The 25,387-nt window shown below is 39.4% G+C and overlaps 1 protein-coding gene and 1 long non-coding RNA gene across 6 annotated transcripts in view; one reads left to right on the top strand and one right to left on the bottom strand.

Moving 5' to 3' along the window:
* The window catches only part of ZNF516 (zinc finger protein 516), a 155,368-nt gene extending 149,704 nt beyond the window's left edge, over window positions 1-5,664 (bottom strand). For 3 of the 5 annotated variants that reach the window (XM_075062904.1, XM_075062902.1, XM_075062901.1), the window contains exon 1: window positions 1,506-2,155. The gene's annotated coding sequence lies outside the window, so the exon portion shown is untranslated. Of the gene's footprint in view, window positions 1-1,505; window positions 2,156-5,566 lie in introns of those variants that run through there. The other 2 variants (XM_075062903.1, XM_075062905.1) reach the window with 2 other exon arrangements.
* A 1,226-nt stretch (window positions 5,665-6,890) lies between these two features.
* On the top strand, window positions 6,891-23,360 carry LOC142046228 (uncharacterized). Its single transcript, XR_012655121.1, has 4 exons — window positions 6,891-7,042; window positions 7,863-7,992; window positions 10,174-10,227; window positions 23,217-23,360. It is a non-coding gene; the product is annotated as an uncharacterized LOC142046228 (long non-coding RNA).
* The last annotated feature ends 2,027 nt before the right edge of the window (window positions 23,361-25,387 follow it).

Here is a 25,387-nt window from a genome sequence, read left to right as displayed (position 1 = left end):
ATCAGTCAATGTTTTAAGACCATGTTATTCTCAAATATCTTTAAATTTTCTCTCTCAGATTTTTTTTTCTATCAGGACTGTTCAACTACTTCAAATAAATGCAATCTGATCATAGTTTGGGGTTTATTTTTTTCATTAGTAATACAGAATATGTAATAATACTTGCTAACCAGGATATCACATCATCAGACTTTACAGGATCAAGGCCCCACAAATGAATTCAGAAGATTATTAGATATAACTGAAAAGAGTCTTTTCTAATGTCTGAGAATTAATGAAGGTATACATAATACCACTATTTCAAAGTAAAACAAATATACATGCAGATCACTTTATTACATAGAGCTTATTCAAGATGGCTATGGCAGTTATTCTTGTGAAACTAAAGATGTCTCTTTGAATAACTGTGATACTAATTACACCACAGGTGTTTCTATACAACTTCAGCTTCCAGTTTTACTAGAAAAACCTCAGATAAATTCCATTCTTTCATATATATATATATACACACACATACAGACACACAGACAGACACAAGCATAAACAGGACAGCTTATTTCAGGTTTTGTCACAACTAAAGGACATGTTGACAGAAAATGAAGCAACACTACACAAATGAGGGTTGTTTTTCTTCCACAGCAAATGTATGATGCCTATGTTACCTTAGCATCAAAAATATTTAAATAGCTTATACATGTATTTATCTGCTACATGGAAAACAGTTTCATTTTGATTACTGTACAGACAAGATTTTACTGGGGAAAGGAACATAATTATTGCCTTCAGCTTGAGAGGACAATTTTAAATGGTATTTACTTCACATCTATGTGATTAATGGACATGGCTACATGAAATGAAGTACCTTTGTTTTAGTGTAACATTTTGGAGTTAACAGCATTTTAAAAAATGGATCTCACTTTTAATTGTCTCCTGGGCAGTCCAGCTACAGAACACTTGAAAACAAACTATAAAAGTCCTCCCTTCACTAATGAGAAAGTGGCACCATAATATTGAAAGATAAAGATGTTCTGTGACGCACTCATACAGTAAAAGTAATCAGAACTTGGGTCAGTTCATCTGTGTTATCAGAGATTTTTTTTAAAAAAAAAAAAGCCCAACAGTGTAATGCGAACGCAGGAAAACTGCAATTCAGCTACCATCCTTCCCCTTTGTTTTGCAGAACTACTCTGTATTAGTGCCTTATCCCACGCCCAGAAATACATCTGGGTTCCTTGCAAGCAAGTTTCATCTGTCCACAGACAGAGAGCGATGTTTCTCTCTGTCTCACCCCCTCCCTCAAGCTTTCCAAATCGATACATTGTCAGGAACAAATTCCCTCCTTGCTATTAGAACAAACTGCCCCTCTTGTCAGCAACACCAAGCCGGTTTGAATACTTACGTAATTATTTCTGGGCACGCCACGCCTTGCAATAAGTTCCCCCCCGCCCCCCCCCCGCTTTCCCTTCAACAATAACAAACTAGAGTTTAAAATAGAAAGTAATTACCTTGCACGCCACTATGCTTCACCAGCAACAAGATCCCCACGTAATCCAATAGGACATCGCTGGGGCCGCCTGAGCTCAATTGCCCCCTCCCTCGCCTCCTTAAAACGTTCCTCCTCCATTAATTGCGCCTCCCTGGATCTCTTCGAGCCCCCCCGTTGTGTTTTCCTCCCCCTCTTGGCGCCGGGTTCTCTTGACAGATCCCTGCCTGCCTCTGCCTTTGTTAAGGACTAGAAGTTGAGGGGTGGCTGTTTCCCCTCTGCCTCTTTAACTTCTTGTGTTACAGTACATGGCTGTGACGTCCTGGCTACATTATAAAGGCGGACAACTGAATGCAAAAGCTGCCTGAGCCAAACTCCTCCCTGCTTCCCTCCCTCGGCATCCAACACACAGCAACAAGCTGCTGCTGGGGTTGGCCCGCTCCCTTCGCGCGGCCAGCCCAGGTACAAACCCTCCCCTTCTCTCTCACACACACCTTCCAGCCACATCAGCCCTGCAAAACCATCTACCACAGCAACCAGTCTTAAAGCCGCTGTATTCTTCGTTGCATTCGTGTTCTGCCTCCTCCAGGCGATGCAGGATATTAATGCAACAGAGGAATGCAACGTTCAAGACAAAGTCGAGCAATTCCCTTTCCCATCCCAACAAGCCTCTCTGAAAGCACCAGACCCACGGGGTTGGGGAGAAGAGGAGTGGCACAAAGGTTATCTGGTATTAAAATAGGCTGAAAAGGAGTTAAAAAGTCTTCCACGCTGTGTTGTTCAGATCCGTTTTTAAATTATGCTCTTTTTTCTTTTTTTTTTAAGTTAAATATGTGGCTGCAAAGTCCAGTTAATGAAAAACCCTTTGGTAGTTAACTCATTTAGTGTAGCAGGCATGAAATAAAGTATGTAGCACAAGGCCAAAGGATAAAGGCTCCTCTTTGGACATCCTCTGGGCTCTGTCTACAAGGAGTGATTCTGGCCATCTCTGGAGTGAATTGGGCAGTTGTTTTATACAAAAGGTTGCATTTACTCCTTCAACTGTCCTACCTCTAACCCACCCATCCTTTTACCGCAGTTACACAACATAAGAGCTCAACAGATAAATGACAATCCACCCTTAAGCACAGAAAATGCTAAACTCTAACTGAAGGTCTAGATCACAAGTAGCACATTCTTGATACACCAAACAAAAATAAAATTATAACATCAATATTTGGAGTGAAGTTGGGGTAGAGGATTAACTAAACACAAAACCTGGTATGGTTCATGACAGGCATTCCTTTACTGAATGTGCCTATTGTGTAGTCTAGAAATGACCATTATTCATAGAGACTGTTGGTCAGCTGCATTTTTATTCTATTAGAGCAATGAGCTTTAAAATTCAAGGATTCACACTGAACTAAATATTTACTGTGTCCCCCTCAAAAAAAAATTACAAAAACTTCAAAAAGTTTGAGACATGATCATTTTGTTTTACTTCCCGGTATGAAAGACCATTCTACTTTTTCAGCAGCAATCTGAAATCAGTGAGGAATTCTGTCTAAAAATCGATTGCTCTGTAAGGCCCAAAAGTGATTTTCATAAGAGCACTCTGCAGTCACTTTAAAAAAAAGTGAAGATTGCTAAAACAAGGATGACCTGAGAATGGGTGTAACTCTTGGACGTCAATACACTATTTGCCTCACATAGGTATGATTGCAACCGTGTTGTAAAAATATAGCCAGAGATCATTTTATATTTCTTCTCCTCCAGCAGGTCTCAACTTGTTACTTGAAATCTTCTCATATGCTGACTCTTTACATATTCATTATTATGGACCTAACAGAGGTATATGGTTGTCTTGTATGAGATTTGAGGTAGTTATGCAGATTTCTATCTATCCACACACGCACCCCAAGGTATATGTAAATAAATAAAGCAGCCTGGTTCTAGGTCTGAGTAGTAACACAAACACACACAGTCCTAGGGAGAGGAAGAAGTGGCGATTGGAGGCTTGGGCTGTCAATCACAGTTGGGGGTAGGCAGATGCAAAGCAGAGAGCTACTTTGCATCGGCGTTTCCTAGTCTTCTTTGCCACTGTCTCAGTTAATGACAAAACAACCCCAGAGCTTAGGAAACTTAGCCATTTGCACGGAAAGAGTTGGTGTCCTTTAACAATACTGGAGATGGAAAACATTCATTAATGCTTCAGTGGGGGAGGAGGAGAGGGAGAACATTTAGCAATAAGGAACGGAAAGAAGAAGAAATGGGGTGGGAGGAAGAGGAGGGAGAGTTGTGCCTCTCCCTAAAAAGGGACTTTGACCTTACAATGATCTCCAAAGGACTCTGAATTAAATATTTTTGACACAGGTCAGACTATAACACACACGCACTGTATTTAACTCATTAGTCTAAATTTATTATTTAATCATGCGCCCAGCAGTCGTATTTCCTTAAGAAAGGACTGACCTATTTTTGGCTGTAGATAAACGATCATGTTAACAGATGTTAATCTTGTAATCTGTTTTTCCTGTAAGCACTTCACATACCCGCATTTCAGACATTACAAAAAAAAAAATCTTGCTCAAACGACTTGACGTCACGATTCAGTTCTTATAAAAAATCTTGCAATGGTTTCAAATACATTAAATCTTTTTCACTTTATAAATGCTGATTTGTTCTGCTTCAACTCCCACAGGCTTTTATTTGCATTTCAAATTCCACAGGTTACACCAGTCGCCTTTTCAGAAACTGTAAACCAACAATAAGGCAACAAATATGGGGTTGGGGGTGGAATCCTGCATCTGGATTAAATAAAGACCAGGGTTCATGTTTAGGAAGAAGTCTGAACAAATTTATTTTTGAACATCTAGTGTCCAAGTGCCTCTTTAGCTATATGCGTAATGGACATAGACACACAATGCACATTCCCCAGAAGATACTTGTCTACTGCCGGGAGCTTATTAACGCTCATAACAAATGGTGCTGACTCCTAACCAGCACTTTTCAGTTTAAAAGCCAGGGTTTCTCGGGAGTAGTTAATTGCAGAGGTTAGCTGGTCTTAGAGCAAAAACAACAGGGTGACTGTCATTCTATACAAGCTTCCATACACATTCAGCCTATGTTAATATCCCAACTTGTTCTCTTACCACAAAGTTTAGACAGACAAAGTTTCTTAAACTAGTCGAAGCATCTTAATTCAAATTAGGATCGCAACTATTTGGTATGCTAATTTTCACTGGAGATAGTGGGAGGAGGAAGGGGGAGGAGGAAAGCTTTTATCGCACAAAATGTCTGGAACTGCATTATATCTACTCTTCCTTCTCTCTGTGTCCTTTTTAAAAATATAAACATTAAAGTCCCTCCCCCACCCCACCCGCACCCCTTGGGCTATTTTCATCTTCTGGAAGTAATTGCTACACATTGTTCTTCAAGCCCTTCTCAGCGTTCCAGTGTCTATTTGTGAATACTTGTTTTCCACCCCCACCAGCCCCAACTTCCTTTGATGAGCTGTGTACTTCTTTTAATGTTTATCATCCAGTTATATACGCGCAGCTGAAGGGAGAGCAACTAAAAAATGAAGGGAAAACACACACACAAACACACACCCCAGGCATCAAGCATTTCATGTACATACTGAATCAATACTACTCAGCAAAAACCCTTAATAATTTAAGTAGCGACTCGAGGCTCGAAAGCTTGAAGTCCCATCACCCACCTTCATTAGCCAAAGCATTTTACTTTAAAGTAAGGCAATTTGTTCTTTGTTTCTTCAAGGATGAATATAGCATTCAAGCTCTCTCTCTCCACTCCCCGCCCCCCACGCCTTTGACGAAGTGTACAAAGCCAAAAGGCTCATACAGCCCATAAATTCGCCCAATAGCACCACCACTGCAGTAACAATGATCTCTTTCTCGGCAAACAGTACAAAGTTACCATTTTTAAATCCCTTAAATTACAGAGTAAGACTAACCATTAATTGGAAAAGCGAAGTTTTTCCCACGGGCGAATTAAGAGGATCCACATCCCCCCAAACCGCCCCCCCTCAAAAAAAGAAAAGGATCCTACGGAGATTTTGCCCCACCCCACCCTGTGCCTTACCTCGTTCCCGTAAGGTAATATTATTTGGGAAAGGACACAGAGACAAACAAGAATCTGAAGGTGAAACCATGCGCTGAATGCAATAAGGAAAGAACTGCACATGATTCACTGCGCCAGCTCCACTCCTGCGGACGGGGGGGCGACTTGCAAACTCTCTATGCCAAGCCCCAGCCCAGGGGCCCCTTCAGCGCCAAACTTTCCCTTGCCCTTTGGCCAGCCGGGGCTGCTTTGACTACCAGACCAAAGATCGAGCGTGGCTTTGGCGAATCCCAGTTGTTTTTCGTTGGCTTCCTCCAATGTATAGGTTGATGTCTTCCCCCAGATGGGAGAATGGTCTGTCCTATATTAAATGCACACACTATCTACTATTGTCTCATCAGCAAAGTTCTGGTACAATGCGGGGAAAGTCTAGATGCTCGAAATGAGTCATATACAAATAATTATTCCACTAATAGGACTGAATCATTATCAGATTTGTTATGTATCTCACCTTCTTTCAAATGACTAAAACATTCAGGAGCTGAATTACTGGAAGCTATCATAGAAATGGATATGTAAGTGTGTGTATTGTTTTGTGTGAAAAGTTATGTTTCTGCAAACTATTATACACTAGCCACATATATAAGCTCTGAAATGTAAGGGCTTCGAGTTGCTCCAGATGCATTTATATTAGAAACATCCTTTTTTAACTCTACTGGTAAAATATTTATAGATTTATTCAAATGCACAGTAACAAAAACATTAAAGTCCTCAATCAAGATCAAAGGGTAATGGTGTTCAACAGTTACGCTGGAAGAGTTGAAAGAGCTCTGAGCAAATCAATCTGCCATATGGCTTTTTAAAAAAATAATCCACTCATATGTTTGAAAAGTTCAAACCTTATTTTCCTGTATGTTTGCAAAGCTCAGTTTAATCACTCAAAGTATGTGTGCCATAGACGATTGGAATATGTTTAGTCTATGGCTGGAAACGCTAAATTAATCTTCTGAAGCTTGATGCTAGACTTCTAGAGTGTGTTGGGGATTGTGAGTGCTTGCTTTTTGTTTGTTTGTTGTAATAATCGTGATGATGTAGAATTGCCATGCTGGACTTCTGAGGCGGGTTAGTATTATCTTTACACCCCAGAGCTTTCCTTTTCTGCCATGTTTCACCTAGGAATAACTAGCAGGTAAGAGGAACACACTGTCCAAACCACCCCGAACGTGGTTCTTGCCAGTCAAGGTCTGCGCTTGAAAACGGTTACCTAGTGCTGTGGTATTTGTGCGCGCAACGTTTGACTTCGCTGTGTCACCCCTCCAACTTCTTGCACTTGCGACAGAAACTACTGCCGACAGCTTCCAAAATGTACGATCCTGTTCTGAACCCCTACAATAGTCAATGGTTATTACCAGAGGACATGGAATAAAGAAAAAAGGGAGAGAGGGGGCAGCAAGCAAGAGAGAAAGTTTGTAATGAAGGATACACGAATCATAAAATGTAAGCTATGTGTGATTAATGATCTGCACTAATTTGAATAGCAGGCATGTTAAAGGTCATTGACAATTGTTGCTAGTTTCAGCATGAATGCCTGAGTGGGATGTATTTTGTTGGAACAATCAAATTTCATTCTAATTCACAGAAAAATATTAGGCATATGCATAGCTTGTCTAAATACACAGAAAGGACAATTTTAAATGCACTTAGTCTATACTTCAGACGCAGTTTTTTCACCTTAATGTAGTGTTTTGAAATGCTTTCATCATGGTAGATAATCTATATTCCAAAGCCTGTGTTTTGTTCCTTATGCTTCCTAACCTTTCCTACAGATTTTTTTTTTAAAAAACTCAAGGCCAAATTCTATTCTCAGTTACTCCAGTTGCCATAAGGACACTGACTTCGGTTATTCCAGATTTACATAAGCATAGGTCAGAGCAGAATTCATCCCTTTAAAACTAATGGCACACAAAATGCAGTGTGCAGATTTTCCTAATCGTTATAGTTTATGTAGCAGTTTAGCAATTCTTTACTCAAAGAATAAAATATCCATTATAAATCAGCATTCTTGGGCAGTATTTAAAACTACAGTATTAGGCTAATAATTTCCATATGGTGAAAATTGACAGTTTAGAGCAATGAAAGGTGCATGAGATTTCCAAGCTCCTCCACATCAAAATGTGATTTTCATGACCTGCCTATTTTTCTCTCTAGTCTGTATAGATTCTTTCCTTTAAGACAGTAAAATGTGAGCTCACTCAGGTCTGTGCGTACTGCATCTCTATACAGTGCCCTTAATATTTTCCACATTTCCTTTCCATAGGACTCAGTCCTGCACTGGTTACTCCAATTAAGAGTAGGGAATGGGTCTCTGAAGGAGGACTGAAGAATTGGGCCTTACGTTTAGTAGATGAGAAGAACTCAACATTAATGGAATCCCCAATTCAGAAGAGGTACAGACACTAATGACAATATTAATCATGTATATTAATCGTGCAGAAAGTCATTATCAGAGTTCATCTGTCCATGTAACTTTAAATAATGGATTTTGTCATGTTTCCCCTGTTGATTCCAGCATTTCTGGTTTCAGAAAGCAAAATGAGAAGAATATATAAATTCAAATACTTAAAAGATATGCAAATTGAATTAGTATAACCACACTGGTACTGCTAAAAGTTTCAGGTAGAGAAGATGTTTGTTAATTTTAAAATAGGTTATTAACATATCACTATCCTAGTTGATTAATCTGCTTCTCAACACTGTTTACCAATTTTATCTTTTTCTGAAATCTTCCCAGAGAAATACTCCCATTTCAAATTCTTTAGTTATATTACAGTATTTTGTATGAGATTGTCAGTGATATTAATGGCTCAATACATGTTTTGCTATTTATAGGCTTGTATGTATAATAAGTCTGGCTAATGAAATACATGGAGCAGGAAAACATTTATTTACTTTTGCTACAGTCTAATAAATTATTTGTTCAGCATTTGGGACTAGGCTTTCTCAAGCTAAGGAAAATGGCATTTTGATGAAAATCTGTGCAATGACTTGTCTGCATAACTTAGCCTTAGGAATGATTGGTGGAACTTTAGATAAGAAAGGTTCCTGAGAAGCACTATAATAGACTATCAAGGAATAAAAGGCCATGTCGCTGTAAAAACGGGAGGTGAAAACATATATAAAAACTTCAAGGCAGGCAAAGAAACCAAATTGTGATTAAATATTACATATTTGTATCATATATACAGATACTTTCAATGAATTGTAACTAGAGGATTTAATTGTTTTAGTTTCCACTGTATGCTAATTCAGAGTTATTTAATTCTAGTACTGTGGAGTATGATTTTTTTGGCACAAATACCTCTGAAATTTATAATGTACATCTAAATAATGCTTATCGGGATGACCTGAGGCCCCTAGTCTCTGGAAGATTCTACCTCCACATTGCAGGACTCATTCAGACTGGCAGTTTTCTTGGTGTCTCTCATCAAGTTTGTTGAAAACATTCCTTACCAAACAACCCCTTCAGCTTTACAGTCTGTAACTCTGCCTTCATCTCCTGTTTTTATCTAACCCAGGCTTTTTGCATACAAAGTACACCATGGGTAAAACAAGGCGCAACAACAATGAAAACAAATGAACTTCTACTATCTATTATTTACCTTTCTAAAATGGATTCTTTCTACTGAATTTAGAAATACAGATAGTATAGGCAGAATTTACAAATAGGAGTATCTATACCACCATCACATATATCTGAGAAACCACAAAGATTATTGAGCACAACAATGATCAGTGATTATGTTTTAAAATAACATTTTACCAATATTTCTGACTATTTGCAATTACAACTCCTTAAATGCCATTCTAACCAGTTGGTTTTCTACCACGGTTAATTTCTATCTGTGGCTTGAATTCCACTGTGAAACAAAATGGGTTTCAATCAGTAACAAATACATTTTTTTCTGATAAAATACATTGACTTGTAATGTGTGCCACAAAAATCTGGATATTCTTTAGTAGCCATACAGTGCCAGATCCTTTATGAAGTTTGTACGATGCCAATTCATTATCCACTATCCAGCATAGGTTTACATATTGATGTTCTGTGAATCTGCATAAACTGGAGGTCAAGCTCTCCTGCTCTGTTAGTTTAGTCAAGCATAAATCCAGCAAATAGTTTGAAATAATACTTTCCATTAGGCGAACTTAAAGTGTGTACACAACCTTTCTACATCTGAAGATTCCTTCAACATGTAACCACACCAGAGTTTTTGGCAAGTCTAATGACAAGTTATTATTTCATGGGTGTGTGAGGATGTGGGTCAAATCTTGCTTGCATTGCTCATGCAAGTTATCCCATTGCCTTTAATGGAACCACTCACATGAGAAAAGTGAGCAGGAGTTGACTCTATAGCCCCCGTGTGACCCATATTATAATAAACCTAATTTTTCTTTATGACAGAACTAATCTTGTGAACTCTCTCACAGAATCAGCATTTTAACTGTCATGTCAGTCATTTTCCCCTCTAACATAAACACAGTTGCTAAGCTATAGAAGGATTCTGATTTCTACACTTTGGTTCAATTGAATCCAGATTTCACATTCTGTTTTAAATCCACTTATTCAGTTGCACCTTTACAATGGCACTGAGGAAGAAAGCTGAAAAAGTTGATGTTGCAAAGTAAGTACAGCTTCAGTTCACATTGTTATTTTAACTTCATACTAAGTACTCTATAAAAATACCAACTTTTCCAACCCAGGCAGTCACATTTTCTCACCCATATGCAATTTTATAAACCTTCACAGCAGGTAGTGAACCCACAAACCTGTTCTTAATTTCAACTTAACTGAAAGAATCTCAACAGCAGCTGATTTCAAAATAGCAGATACGGGATTCCACAGATGTGGCCCATAATAGTTTTAGAAATAAAAGGAACTAGGCCACAAAGTAGAATTAATTTTAAGAAAGACAAATTCAGTAAGGATGCCTGTTTTTAAAGAGTTCCTATCTTTGGTAGGTCATATTTCAGTGGTCTTTTTTCTTTCCATGCTGACTACTGATTATGGAACTACAATATGCTAATTGCTCGGCACACTGAACCCGAACCATTAATGTGCTGCACTCTTGTAAAGGCAAAACAATTGGCTATTTCTCAGCCCCAAAAAATCTTATTATGTTCCCCCATGCATAACTGATTGCACCGGAGTGTTTGTACTCTTTTCTAACTGGACTGAACAAAGAAAGTACAACAACTAAAATGACCTATAACATGTCAAAAATAACTCTCATCATAAAACCAAATAGATTGATTGCTACCATTAAAATGGTGTATTATTTGGTGATCTTTCATACACTTAAAGGAAAGCAGAAAAGAGATTGCACAAATGCTCATTTGTAGATTTTAATAAGCAGGCTGCTTTGAATAATTTATATAACAGCATGGGAAACTCATGTATGTACCATCCTCTACTGAGTTAAATATCACATGAGGGAAAAATACCCCCAGAAGTAAAAGTGGAACAAACCAGCTAATTGTTTTTGCTAACATTGGTCAAATTTTCTCTCAACTTTTATGCAATAGTCTGTGTGTTCTAATAATCTTGGCTCATATGGTTTTTCAGCTCAGGCATGCAAGGAAAAAGGAACTTCAAAAAGAGAACATTTTACCTGATCTGTACTATTTTAAAGCTTCAGTAATTAGAGAACTGCAAAGGTCAAAATAGCCATCAATATCAAGAGCAACAGAGTAGAAATAACATGTTTAAGAGGAAGTTTGTTGGAGTTTTAGCATTGTAACATAATATGCCATAAGCACTGAGATGAAGGTCTCTAATAACATGCAGAAGAAGGAGAAAAACAGCTAGCATAACATACTGAATTTGCCAAAATCATGTGATCTAAGTGTAAATTTGAAAATTTGCAGATAGTAATTAGAGATATGCCCAAATCAAAATCCTAGATCTGAACCCCTTCAAACTTCAGCCGTGTTTGAAATCCAGGACTCTGCTATGCAATCAGATCCACATGGGCTCCACAACAGCACAGATGTCCATTCACGCAGATCCCATTTCAGGCCAGAGCCAAATTTTGTAAATGGCTTCCAACTTTACAATGAGGCAAACCAAAACCCTGAATCTGAAGGCCTCTGAACTTTTGCTCAAATACACGATCTGTATTCAAATCAGATGTTTGTGGCTGTAACCCATTTATTAATATAGCTTTGCCTGCAGATTACAGTCAAATCACGGAATCTTGAAGTACTGTAGGTAGGTATGATGTTATTTTAGATCTATTACTTTTAAACCTATACAGTGTAGTTTGTGTTTCTGAAATAATATTACATACTTAAAACAGTAAAAGCACAATGAATACCTATGGTACTGTAATAACAATAACAATAATAATAATACACCCAAGTCATGAAAAATATGCACAGTTTTAGTTAAAACTGTTCTGAGAATGGGAATTCTTTCAAAAACTTGCCACTGATTTTTTCTTAACTGCTGATAGACTGTTTTTTTTCCTCTATGAATGTTTGTGCCAAATGGGCTAATCTCCTAATTTATACATAAATCATACAAAAATCAAATCTTTTTTTACATCATTCAGAACGGTGAACCAGTTAAGTTATCCCTGGCTACTGTGAGAAAGAAGTTGAAACAAATACCCATAATTACTAGTATTAAAAATACCCTAATATTGAATAGAAATTTCAGAAGATTTTTTAGGTAATCATTTTCATTTGGTTTGAAAAGCAGAAGTGAGCTATTAAAGTCAGTTAGCTACAGAATTTGAGAGTCGTTTGCTTTTTTTCCCCTGTGAAACTCCAAAGCTAATAAACCCAGAGCATTTTGTAACAAGTGAGGTACTCATGTCAACAAAGGCCTTACTTAGAGCCTGCTAGGTTTTCAGAAACCTCTGTGGTGAGGACTTAAAGATATTTTAGTAATATGCAATGTGCTCAGGATCTGAGCATGCACTTCTACCTCTTTATTTTCTACAGATTAATCCCCTTTACTTCTTTTCAGTGTGTTATTAAAATGAGTACAGAAAGGGTGTATTATGCTGAGAGTCACTCTACAGTACAATTGCCTATTAAGTACAAAAACTTTGTTCAAGTAAGTTTTCAGGATGTCCTGACAAACTTGGAAATGTAAAAGAATTCCACATTTGGGCTGCTATTTAATCATTGTCATCTCATTGCACCTAGGTCCTGTGTGGCAGCTAATATGGCTGAATCAGAGGCAACAAAAGGTTTGGTAATGTTAAGCGCATCTGAACTTGTATGAGATCTCATTTACACAAGGAAATGGAGTGGCCTAGCTTACTGAGCAATAGCTGGTATATTCTCCATCTCATACAATTTTAAAATCAAGAGCAGATCATTTTCTAAATGCTATGCTCTAGGAATCATTTTGGAGAAGTTCTATGGTCTGTGTTAAACAGGAGGTCAGACTAGATGATCACAATGATCCCTTCGGGCCTTGGAATCTATGAATGAATGACTCTATCCTGGAATAGCTCCTTGTGTGGACACTCTCCTCTGGAACAAAAATCACTTTATTCCAGAATAATTTATTCTGCTTTTGAGAGCAGAGACACAATAGGGTAATTTAAAGACAGAGGGGAATCCTTGATTTTGAATGTTGCTATTGTGGGTTGATGTCTCATCTTTTTTTTTCATATTTGCATCATGCTTTTTTCCTCTAAGATTAATATAGAAGTCTATATATATATATAAAACAGTTCTCATATACACCAGCAGCCCACATATTCCTTCTGTGTACAATGTTCCTGCATATGATTTTTACTGCAAAAAATTCCATTAAAGTCAACGGTGCAAGTGTCCTATTCATTTCAATGAGGCTTTGCACAGTAAAAGAGTTATGCATAATAAAATCATATGCAGTAGAGCTGCTGTCCACATTACTGGTGCAACAATGTTCTCATAACATAAGATGCATCACTAATCACACTGTTATTACTATGCAATATGTTTCCATGTAATATTATACAATATGCGAAATATTATTTCTCCTAGATGAAAATGTCATGCCAAATCCCGTTGATATCAAAGGGGGCAAGCATCCTATTAATTTCAATGAGGCAAAGTGAAATAAACATAATATGTGGCAAAATAATGTGTAGTGACAATGCTGCCAAAAAAAGGAAACAAACAGCTAACAGAATGTTGCTGCTAAAGCTGTCCTAGCCAACATTCCATCTCTCAATAAAACAGGTACTAATGTCCAAAGATATGTGTGAGTGCATACTGGCAGCTTGGTAGGGTGACCAGATGTCCCGATTTTGTAGGGACAGTGCTGATATTTGGGGCTTTTTCTTACATAGGCTCCTATTACCCCCCATCCCCTGTCCCGATTTTTCACATTTGCTATCTGGTCACCCTACAGCTTGGGTACCCATAGCAGTGAAGCCGCAGCAGATTGGGTACTAAAGTCCACCTAGTACCTTGAATACATACTCAATGACTAGCCTGTACTGAAGTCAGTGCTGCTGTGGCTTCACAGCTATTGGTGCCTGAGCTAGCTAGATTACACATGCTGCAATCACACATCCAACTGCAGTGTAGACATCACTCAGTGAGGACAATGCAACAGAACATTAACGGTGGCCCAGCACACTTTGCGATCTGTGTGTCCCTTCCACCTCAGACCTTTAGTGGTTACAAAAAATCATATAGCTGTATCAGCAGCAAAGAATCCTGTGGCACCTTATAGACTAACAGATGTTTTGGAGCATGAGCTTTTGTGGGTGAATACCCACTTTGTCGGATAGCTGTATTAGTTTTACTTTGCACACTCTTCTGCTATAATACTGTGCAATAGTATTGCTCTACAAAGTCTTAGTGAAGTCATTCATGCAAACATCCCATTCACTTTTGCACTTGCTCACAAGGACATTTAGAAAAGGAAATATCTGTTTGGTCTTTAGCCAAGTGTTTTTTCCTTGACTACCAGATATGTTTAGTCCATATTAAGAGTAAAAAAATTTCCCTCAGCAGTTCACTGGTAAATTTCCAGACCTTGTATGATTATGCATTTAAGAGACTGACAGTAACATTCTTATGTAATCATATCCCACCATATTACAAAGAAATGTGGTTTTCCAGATCCACATGACTTCCAAGTGTGATGTGGAAAATCTCCAAAAAAGGGCATTATCTGATCAAAACTCACTGGATTCAGCACACATACAGTTCTTCCTATACTTTGTCTAAAACAAATGGATGTGTGGCTAGTTTATGTAACTTAAAGTTGTGTTTTATCTTAACTATCATATTTATGCATCTCAGCTATGTAGTCATAGAATTGGAAGGGACCTCAGGAAGTCATCTAGTCCAAACCCCTGGCTCAAAGTAGGACCAATCCCCCGATTTTAAGCCTAGTTCCCCAAATGGCCCCTTCAAGGATTGAACTCACAACCCTGGCTTTAGCAGACTAATGCTCAAACGACTGAGCCATCTCCCCCCCCTTCCAAAATATATGGTGATATACCTATCTCATGCAACTGGAAAGGACCCTGAAAGGTCATCAAGTCCAGCCCTCTGCCTTCACTAGCAGGACGAAGTACTGATTTTGCCCCTGATCCCTAAGTGGTCCCCTCAAGGACTGAGCTCACAACCAGGACCGGCGCTAGGGGTTTTAGCGCCCTAGATGCTTGGCAATTTTGCCACCCCATGCCCTGGTCCCATGGCTCCGGTGGAGCTGCCGCAGTGGTGCCTGCGGGAGGTCCACCGGAGCCGCGGGAGCAGCCGACCGTCCGCAGGCACGACTGCAGCAGCTCCACCGGAGCCACCTGCCGCCCCCTCCGGCAAAATGTCGCCCACCAATAATCTTGGCACCCTAGGCGATTGCCTAGGCCGCCTAAATGGAAGCTCCGGCCCTGCTCAGAACCCTGGGTTTAGCAGGCCAATGCTCAAACCACTGAGCTATCCCTCCCCCATAAGAACAACATGATTTTTACACTTACTTAAGCTAAATCATAGATATGGATGCAAAATGTGGCCCTCAAAACCTTTATGTGGATTTGAGCGCTCCCTGGAGAACTTTGGGTCCATAAACCTATGAATGAATTATATTGATTTATATTTTTCATCTGTGATAGATAAGGTATAGATAGCATCCATTTACTAAACTAAGTATAATGTCATACTAAATATATACTAACAGAAGCTATATATACACTTTATCTTAGCCAAAAGATTTATTCCTACCTTAGTGCTCATCATTGTTACTAAAAGGGCAGATTTTGCCTGGCACTAATTCAAGTGGAAAAGAAGGAGTGAGACTTTTCCCAGCAGCCCATTTTGTGACCATTTTAGGGCTCCCCAGATCTTGGGTCCAGGCACAGGGGGAAGAGAATGGATTATATGCCCAGTAAATCCCTCCCCTCACTGATCAGGGAGGGAAAGAAGCGGATAAGAGTAGTTGGAGCCTTGGCTCTGCCTGCCCCTTCCAATATGTCATCCAGTATTGCTGAACAATGTGGGGCTTAGGGGAGTGTGCTACTACATCCAGTGAAGGGTCTAACAAATTATTCTGCCACGAGCAAGAGGAAAAAATGTGATTCAGAGAGGATCCTCTGTGAGGCTTCTCCTGAGATGGTGTAGCTATGCCCATTAGGACATCAAACTAAGCCAAATTTAGCTTGATAATAGTCTGTTGTGTCTGGGAAAAACAGGGAGTCAGGCAACCTGGGTTCTGTTCACAGTGCTGGCACTGGGTGATCTTAAACAAGTTACTTTATCTGTGCCTCAGTTTCCACAGCTGTGAAATGGGCTTTGTGATACTTAAACTTTGTAAAGTTCTTTGAGAGCTACAGATTACTAGTATGACAGTTTATTATTAAATAAATCATGAAGAAGCCTCCAGTTTCATTTTTCAAAATTAAATAGTGTTAACCTTGCTGAGAGCAGATCTAGACAACACAGTGGTGAAAACTGTAGTAGCTTCCTGCACCTTGTCTATGCTAGACTTCTTTTGGGGAATCTTCCACCATTGAATGAAGACCACAGAATATCATTAGTGGAGCTGCACTGGCATTAAATCGGTGGTGGAAGATTCCCCAAAGAAGTCTAGCATAGACAAGACCGCTTTGAGCAGGCTTGTATGACATGATGGTTAAAAATGCCTGTGTCTTGTTCTACCCTAACTCCCTCACCATTGCTGCTGCCAGAGGAGTTTCAGGGGAAACAGTACAATGGCAAGTGATTTCTCAAAGACAATCTAGTGTAGACAGAGCCACTGAGACTGGGCAGTTGTCAATGGCAGTTAAACAGGTGCAAGCTTGGTTCCCGTTAGCGGTCCAAGATGGCAAACATATAAATCATAAGTGCGCACAAATAAGGACACTTGGGCTAAAAATAGCGTCATCAATATAAACTGATATTGATGGAGGGTTTGTTTGTTTTTTAACTTAGAGGCTTTTTGTTATGGACTTAAACTTCATTCATGTTCAGATTTAGGAAGCAAATAAAAAGTGTCTGAAAATGAGAATTTTATTTCTATATCTGATCTGGCTGATGTGGTTTAATTTTGATGTATTAGAAAGAGTAACATCCAAACACACCCGTGTGCTAAATGTCAACCCAGTGCTATTTGATACAGCTGTGATATTAAACCTTGAAGACCAAGTTAACAAGGGAACCAGTGATAGACCCTTAAGTGTATTGGGGCTAATGGCTGGCATTATAATAGGAAGTTATTAGTTTTTCACAGACTAGTGGAACAGCTGATAAAATGATTAAACTGTGTGCTCGTTGATTTTAATAATTATAGCTTATTTAATTAACACTACTTTAGAAGTGACCTTGTGTTTACTAATTATTTCTGAAAGTTACTTCACCAGGAATCATAGTATCAAATTAACCACAATATATTTGATGTTCCGAGTAATACTTGAACATTTTGCCTAGCTTCTTCATTGTGTTTGTAATTTAAATATCCTGTTGTGTAAGTATAAAGACAGGAAGTGAGTTTTACAAAACCTTACGATAACAATATTAGGTTTCAGATAAGCAGATGTGCTGTGTTGCTGGGTATTTTTTTTCCTGGTGTAATATAAGTTTTGCAAATGCTGGACAGGATTACATTTTCTCTTAGGAAAACAGTTAAAATCTTTCAAAATAAGCTCTGTCGGTAATGCACAAATACTCTCCAGATAACAATAAACTACTTTGGCCCATAGCACCAGGCTTTAATTATTTACCTTCATGCTTTATTTGTGTTTCTGCCATGAAACCAAAAACTCCCTTTCAGTAGACAGAGACAGGTTGGTGGGGGAGGTGACTACCTATACACTCTTTCATTGTTTCCACTCCAGTTCAGCACTGTTTTTATGCAAATCAAAACCTTTGTGTGTGCATAGCAGGCACAGATATTCTTACATTTTATACACATTACAATTAGCTTTCCTGCTGAAACTGAGCTGAATTGAATCATTTCCTCTAGTGGTGATTGCACTTGGCTCTCTACAAGAAAGACAGTAAGAACAGTTACTTCTTCTTTTAAAGGTTACAAACAGAAGCCTATTTTTATATACCTGGATTTATTGCCCTCTAAAGAAATGTTTTCTTAATGGTGACATTTAGATTTTCTTTAATGAATCAACCCATTTTCACAAGCTAGGTGAGTAATTAACATGTCAAAATATAAACAGTCAATTGTGTAAACTACCCTCCATCATTGCATTTAACAAAAGTAGGACATGGTTTCTGAACCGATTTTCCTCTAATAAGATTACAGTACTGATCATCCTGCTCCCAATGAAGTCAGTGGGATATATATATATATAGATATATATAGATATATAAAGAGAGAGAGAGAGAGATCACATATAAACAAATTATTTTGAACACTAGACAAATTTTCAGTGCACAGGCATGTTTATGTATGTGTATTTATATGTACCCACACCTACCAATATAGTCATTTAGCCTCTGTGTGCGTATAAATAAATATATTATAGGAGGAGCTGGTACTGTGCCCTATTATTAAGGTTCCCACTTTCCATTTTAAAATCCTGCTTATAACTTTGCCAAACTTTAACCATTCAGCACTGAAATTTACATTCTGAGGTGTCTGCCTCAGGCTGAATTGTTTTGTAAAATTTCAGACAAAATTGTTCAGTCCTTCCAGAGAAGGAGTCTGGAGAAAAATACATAGTTTGGCCCATATTAAAACATTGTAATGACTTGTTCTTTGAACAGCTCTAGCTCTCTCATGCTTTGGAATGTGGGAGAGGGTGGCCTTTGTGGCAGGGATGTGCCTTTTGTCCTCTCCATGAAAATCTGCCCTAATCTGGCCAAGGTATAAACCTTTGGAAAAAAAAAAAAATCACAGTTTGCACATGCTCAGTAGAGACTTATTTGATTTTAACTAAAATCTTCTAAGATTCTATCATCATAAGCAGAGATGACCTTTACTTGCAGATGCAGGGCGCAGAGTGAGGGCAGCAGTTTCAGCGGGTGTTACTGAGCATGCTCAGTACAAGCCAAGCAGCAATCCTGAAGAGGCATATGTCCCCACATTCCCTCCCCCACACATCACCTCTGCTCATGAGCATCCTTAAGTCTCTTGCATCTCCTACTGCTAACCAGACTGCACACGCACCACCCTGCAGAGCAACTGAGCATGCTCCAGCCCCAGGCTACAGGAATGAAGCCAAACTTTTTCTGTAATGGCTGATGTGATCCTGGGTGGGACCAGACACTGGAACTGAGAGCAGGGAGCCTTTCTCTCCTGTGCTTTCAGTGGCACCCATGCAGTGTGGAGGAGAAGGAAACTGTCTGATTCAAATGCAGGGAGTCCAAAAGCTGGACCAGGGAGTGGGAAAGAGAGTAGATTGGAACAAGAGATCTAGCAAGACTGGGACTGGAGGGCAGGGAGAGAAACTGGGACTGGCTGTGCAAAAGGACTGCAACAAGGAGTTGGGAGGGAGTTAGATTGGATAAGGGAGGGAGACTAGTATGAGGATCCAGGCGGTGGGGCAACTGAGACTTCTTGGGCAAGAGGACAGAAGACAACGCGTTGGGGCAAAATGAGGGTGGAACTGGTTGAGCAAAGTGACTAGGCCTAGGGAGAAAAATGGGATTGAGACAGTGATCCTGGAGAAGGTGACTAGAACTGGCTGAGCAAGGAGACTGGCTGTACAGTGATTAATAGTTAATTGTGTTTCACAGTATGAAAAAAGGCAGAAATACTTAATACAAAGTTATCAAAAACAGAAAATGATTCACTAGATATTATAGTTCAGAATAGTATAGGTCTTTTAGCTGTCTCAAATGAAATATTAAAATCTGTAATAAGCAGTGAAGTATGAAGTGAGGCTTTTATGGAATTTCCATTCATTTCTCAGCTTGCTCTAAACAGAATAAAGAATGAGTATTTACTGTAATAAACTCTTTTCTGTTCTTCCATAGCCTAAATAAAAAGTTGGGTTCCATTTTCAGCTATTAAAATGATCTGTGGCCTCATTATGCCTAATATTTTATATTTACAACCTACTTTGAATAATAAATAATGATTAACTTTCTAAGTACAGAGGCTGTTATATCTTAAACAAATCATCATACTTTTATAAAGGTCCCTAATGTCTCCAGTACTTTGACATGCAAACTGTTAAACAGAAAGATGTTACAGAAAGAAACCTCAATGATAGCTACAAAATTTCTGTTGGTAAAGTGTGATTGTCAATCTTTTTCCAGTCCTCCTCCTTCTTATATTTTTGTACACAGGGCCAGATTCCCTGATTTCAGTGGAGCTACCATGGCATAAAACTGGGGAAACACAGTGGTGAATGGAGCCTTTTATGCTTAAGATTTTAATTGCTGAGGGTGTGGAAGCAAAGTCCATGGACTTTAAAAACTTAGCTGCAATTGCATGAGTTTTACTTGATTTCCTTGTAGCTTGGTTTGTTCCTGTTAGGAATCAGACTCGTGGTACAGTATTGTGAAAAGAGCTACTGTTTATGAACAAACCATTTTAAACAGGTTTTAGTGTTAACCTAAAACTTCTTAATAAGCTTAAGTACAGCATCACCCCTTATTTGGTTTTGCAAGTGCCCAGATCTTTTCATGTGGAATTAGCTGATCCCAGCTTTAAAGCCTAATGAACACAGATAAAACTCAGCAGGATGTCCTGTTAGAAACTACAATTTTTTACAAAGAGAGCTCTTCGGTTTTATTTATTGTATATTCTCAAATACTTGTAAACTATCAGCTCTCTTACTGATCTGCACTAAAGTCAATTGAAAATGTAATTTTGAAGGCAATATTTCAGCACATCACCTAGTTTGATCCCTTTTCTGAAGCAGTTTTCCAAGTATAGGGGGAAGAATATCAATGGATGTTTGAAGGTCTTTACCTTCATCTTTACATCTGCTTAATTGTATTTAAAAAGCTACATTATAAGTTATATGTCTGTTTTGTTAGAATCTGTCCCAGGATTCACATCCCTCAGCCTTAATTTTGCTACAAATTGATTCTTAAAGTATCACATTTAATAGCCATTGGGGTTTGATGCACAAACTATTCTGATGTCTATTCATAGACCTTTATAATGGGACCCACTCCAGTTTATCCCTTGAACTGTCAGACTCTTTGGGAAATAATAGCTCCTGACAGTTGTAGAGTTAAAATATAGGATTAATGATCAGCTTTTAATGTGCAAATAGGGTATTCAGCTTTCCTCTTACCCATCTTATTTAACTCAAATTCACTGCTGAAACAGGTAGTGCTGGTTGATTCTCCAGCCAAACATAGTTTAATGCATCAAAGTAGTTTTCAGAATCAGAAGAGAAATGTATATGCATGCCACACAGTAAACATAGTGAATACTTATAGTTACACTGAAATACAGCTGAATATTTTTCAGTCAAGTTCATGATTAAGTTTTAAAGTTTCAATTCGCCACTTTTAGACAAACCAAAAAATAGTTGGGCATTACAGCAACCAGTTTAATCAGAGGTAAAGAGTCTGGTCTTCACTATTAAATGCAGCTGTAAAAAGCCCCACAGACTTTGTTTTAATTGTTTCCAATTGATCAAAACAATCTGCTGCCTGCTCTTAGTAAAAAGTAAAAAAAGGTGCAAAACACAGCTCAATCCTCATGTTTTCATTAAGAGATTAATAATGTGCTTGTGTCAGTGGACCTTAAGAATTATATGGTAATTTTCAGTTGTGGCATCCTATTAGAAAAGCTGCCTATGTATACAAAATTAGACTATTTGTTTAGAAAATGTTATATACTCTTGTAGTTGGAAAATACATTTTAAACTACAGTGTAAATAAGAAGTATTTGTACATTGCATTCTGCCATGATAGCAACATTTATATTTCTGTGGTGGGATTTGGCTTATAATGACATTTAAAGTGGCTGACATCTATCCCAATGTATCTGGAAGAAAGGCTATGTGAATGATCAAAAACATGAAATTCATAACATAGAAAAATAAAATAAACACTCTCTCTCTCTAAAAAATACTTCATTTGTAATAAATCACACACCTGTCTATTCATTCTTAATCATCACTAGTTTTTCTAACAGTATGAAACAAAATTTGTCCTTCAGAATGTAAGGCCCAATCCCGCACTCCTTATGTACCACAAGCTGCCAATAAACCAAGGAATGAAAGCTCATGCTGTCTTAAAGTCTGTAATTTTTGATTATTTGTTTGACAGTGGTGGCATCAATGCTGTAGGCACATGTAAGTACATTGAATAGCAGCAGCTGAGAAACAAGAATAACAGGCACATGTAACTCATGAATCACATATTTATAAACTGAATGCTTTACCCAATCATTCCTTATATCTTTGCATACATGTTTTAACAAACTAACAGGAAGAGTACAATTAAACTAGTTGGGAGCCTTGGCTACAACAAACTGCTTCTAAATGGCCTCCAGGGGATTTCTTTTGTTATTTCAATAACAATGACATGGGTACATGGGTGCCACTGATTTCTAAGAATACAAAGCAATATATTGTTAATAACCCTTGAGAAACATGAGCCAAATATAAATTAACCTCATAGATACTGTTTATAACACATTTACATATTCTGGGCCTGATTCTCTATTACCTTGCACCTTGCACAGTCATTAACAACTGTACAAAGGAAGTACACCAGGGATATAAAATGCTACCAAGAAAGAATGGTAGCACTTTACAGCTACTTTGCAGAAATGGATCGGATTTCTACTGAAACATATTTATAGAAACATTAAATTTACTAAGCACAAAAAACCCAAATCTATACATCCACAAAGAAAAAGCTACATTCTAAAGAACAGGCTTTAGGTGTCTGGCTAAAGGTGTCTGGTTTTAACTAGCAATGGTTAGGTAATTATATAGTTAAGGCTGAAAGTCCACCCTTAACATGCCCAGTTGTATCTATATGGCAGGCTTCTCTGAATAAGGTTTGAGAGTTGTCTTCATAACATACTATGTTGTTCATGCTGCAATACATAGGCACAATGAGGCAGTTTAAAAACTGTTTGAGCTTTTACCTCCAATGTCCTGGCTTTTGGCTTACACTGTCTTCAAAAGGCCTTAAACTTGCAAAATTGCTGTTGATTTTGATGGAAATAGTATGTACACCCCTAAATGTTTTGATTTCAATTTTGTTTCTGTGTGCATTTTCTTTTTAGATCTCATTTTTAATAATGAAGAAAACAACAAGCCTCTCTGTGAAGTGCTTAAAAATTATCCTGAAAGGATTGCTTAGACCAAGTGATCACCAAATTTCACTGATGAAACTAGGGTGATCAGATAGCAAGTATGAAAAATTGGGACGGGGATGGGGAGTAATAGGAGCCTATATAAGAAAAAGACCCCTAAATTGGGACTGTCCCTATAAAATCGGGACATCTGGTCACCCTAGATGAAACTGAAACCATTTGTGACTACAAAATCATATCTGGTAAACTTCTAGTTTTCTTTCTCATTTGTGAGTATGATGCTTGCAAAAGGAATGACCCTTTTTAAATCTGGGAGAGGAGGGTGGAACTCACTGAAATAACAAAAAAAACTTTGTCCCTTCAGATGAGGTGAAGTGTAACAGAACCTAGAACAGTGGTGGGCAAACTTTTTGGCCTGAGAGCCACATCTGGGAATAGAAATTGTATGGCTTGCAATGACTGCTTACAAAATTGGGGTTGGGATGCTGGGGCAGGGAGTGAGGGCTCTGGTTGGGGGTGCATATTCTGGGGTAGGGCCAGAAATGAGGAGTTCAGGGTGCAGAAAGGGGCTCCAGCTGGGGGTATGGGCCCTGGGGTCGGGCTGGGAATGAGAGGTTTGGGGGCAGAAGAGTGGGGCAGGAGGGTGGGGCTAGGGAGAGATTCAGGGGTGCAGGCTCCAGGCAGCGCTTAACTCAAGCGGCTCCTGGAAGCAGCAGCATGTTCCTTCTCTGGCTCTGCATGCTGCACTGTCCACAGGCACTGCCCCGGCCAATGGGAGCTGCGAGAGCAGAGCTTGGGGCGAGGGCAGCGTGCAGAGAGGAGCCCCCTGTCTGCCTCTACGTGTAGGAGCCGGAGCTGGGGCCATGCTGCTGCTTCAGGGAGCTGCATGGAGTGGCCCCCGACCCTGCTCCCCACCTGAAGCGGGGCAAGTCCCGGACCCTGATCCCCAGTGGGAGCTCGAGGGCCAGATTAAAATGGCTAGTGGGCCGGATCTGGCCTATAGGCTGTAATTTGCCCTCCCCTGACCTAGTAAAACAGGGACTGCAATGTAGATCACAGGGTCAAAACAAAGTATCTAGATGGAGACACCAAGCAGAGAATCCCGGGCAATGCGTACTGTGACAAAGTTCCTCCGCTATCTTAGTGGATCCTGCACTTATTGGCGGATTTGCTCACCTCAGTGATCTTCCCCTCTTGTGGAACCCACAGTCTGGGTCAACTCCTCTGTGTTGATAGGAGTTGGGAGTTTGGGGTGAACCGGCTGCCTTCGGGTACCCCTGGGTTCCAGCCCAGTGGGCCTCGTTGAATGTCAGCTTCTATAGTGCCTCCGGTACAGCTGCGTATGACAGCTACAACTCCACTGGCCGATTCCCCTAAAGCCTAGCCTCCAAAAACTTTTTATCCTCCGTACAGAGACTTCCTCTGTGTCTGATATGCTTGATGTTCTGATAATTCGCATCAAATCCTCCAAGTAGCACCCCTTCAGTCTAGCTCCTTGGCGCTCTTGCTCCAGCTTCTGCACAAGCATCTGGTCTCTCCTTGCTCTCCCGGCCGACTGGAGTGAAGCTCTTTTAACCAGTGCGCTGATTAGCCTGCTTTAATTGCTGGCAGGTGTTCTTAACCAAGCTGTAGTTATTCCATGTCTTCTAGAAGGATCTAATTGGCAACGTCGGCCTTGATTACTTGGAGCACTTGCATTTTGTGTTAGCCATGCTCCAAAGTGTCAACGGGAGGGCGGGCATAAAGCCTGCCCCCACTTATAAAGGATCTCCCCAGCCTCAAGGAGGCATCCAACGCAAGACAATTCTGTGGACAGCTAATGAAAAAAAAACAGGATGGGAGTGAGGTCATAGGCTAAACGAGGGAACCTGATGAGAAGCAAGCAGAGAACCGAGAAAACTACGCCCACTGCTCTCGAAGCCATCAAAGGGAGACCAGTGGAGCCGCCCAGAGGAACTCTGCTGGAGACGCGAAATGGACAGGAGAGCAGAAATAGGCCCACAGTCGCAGGAAATACCATCCAAGCTCTCCGTTCTGGTGTTGAGAGGACTGTAGTTTGGCCAGGGCAAGAGGAGGATTGATAAGGCAGATCCCGGACTTTTGTGGCTGCGAGTGGGAGAGTGGTGTAGATAAAAAGGTGA

This window comes from Chelonoidis abingdonii, chromosome 2 (genome assembly GCF_003597395.2).
Source record: "Chelonoidis abingdonii isolate Lonesome George chromosome 2, CheloAbing_2.0, whole genome shotgun sequence".
NCBI classification, from domain to species: Eukaryota; Metazoa; Chordata; order Testudines; family Testudinidae; genus Chelonoidis; species Chelonoidis abingdonii.
This window is presented reverse-complemented; position numbering and strand designations above follow the sequence as displayed.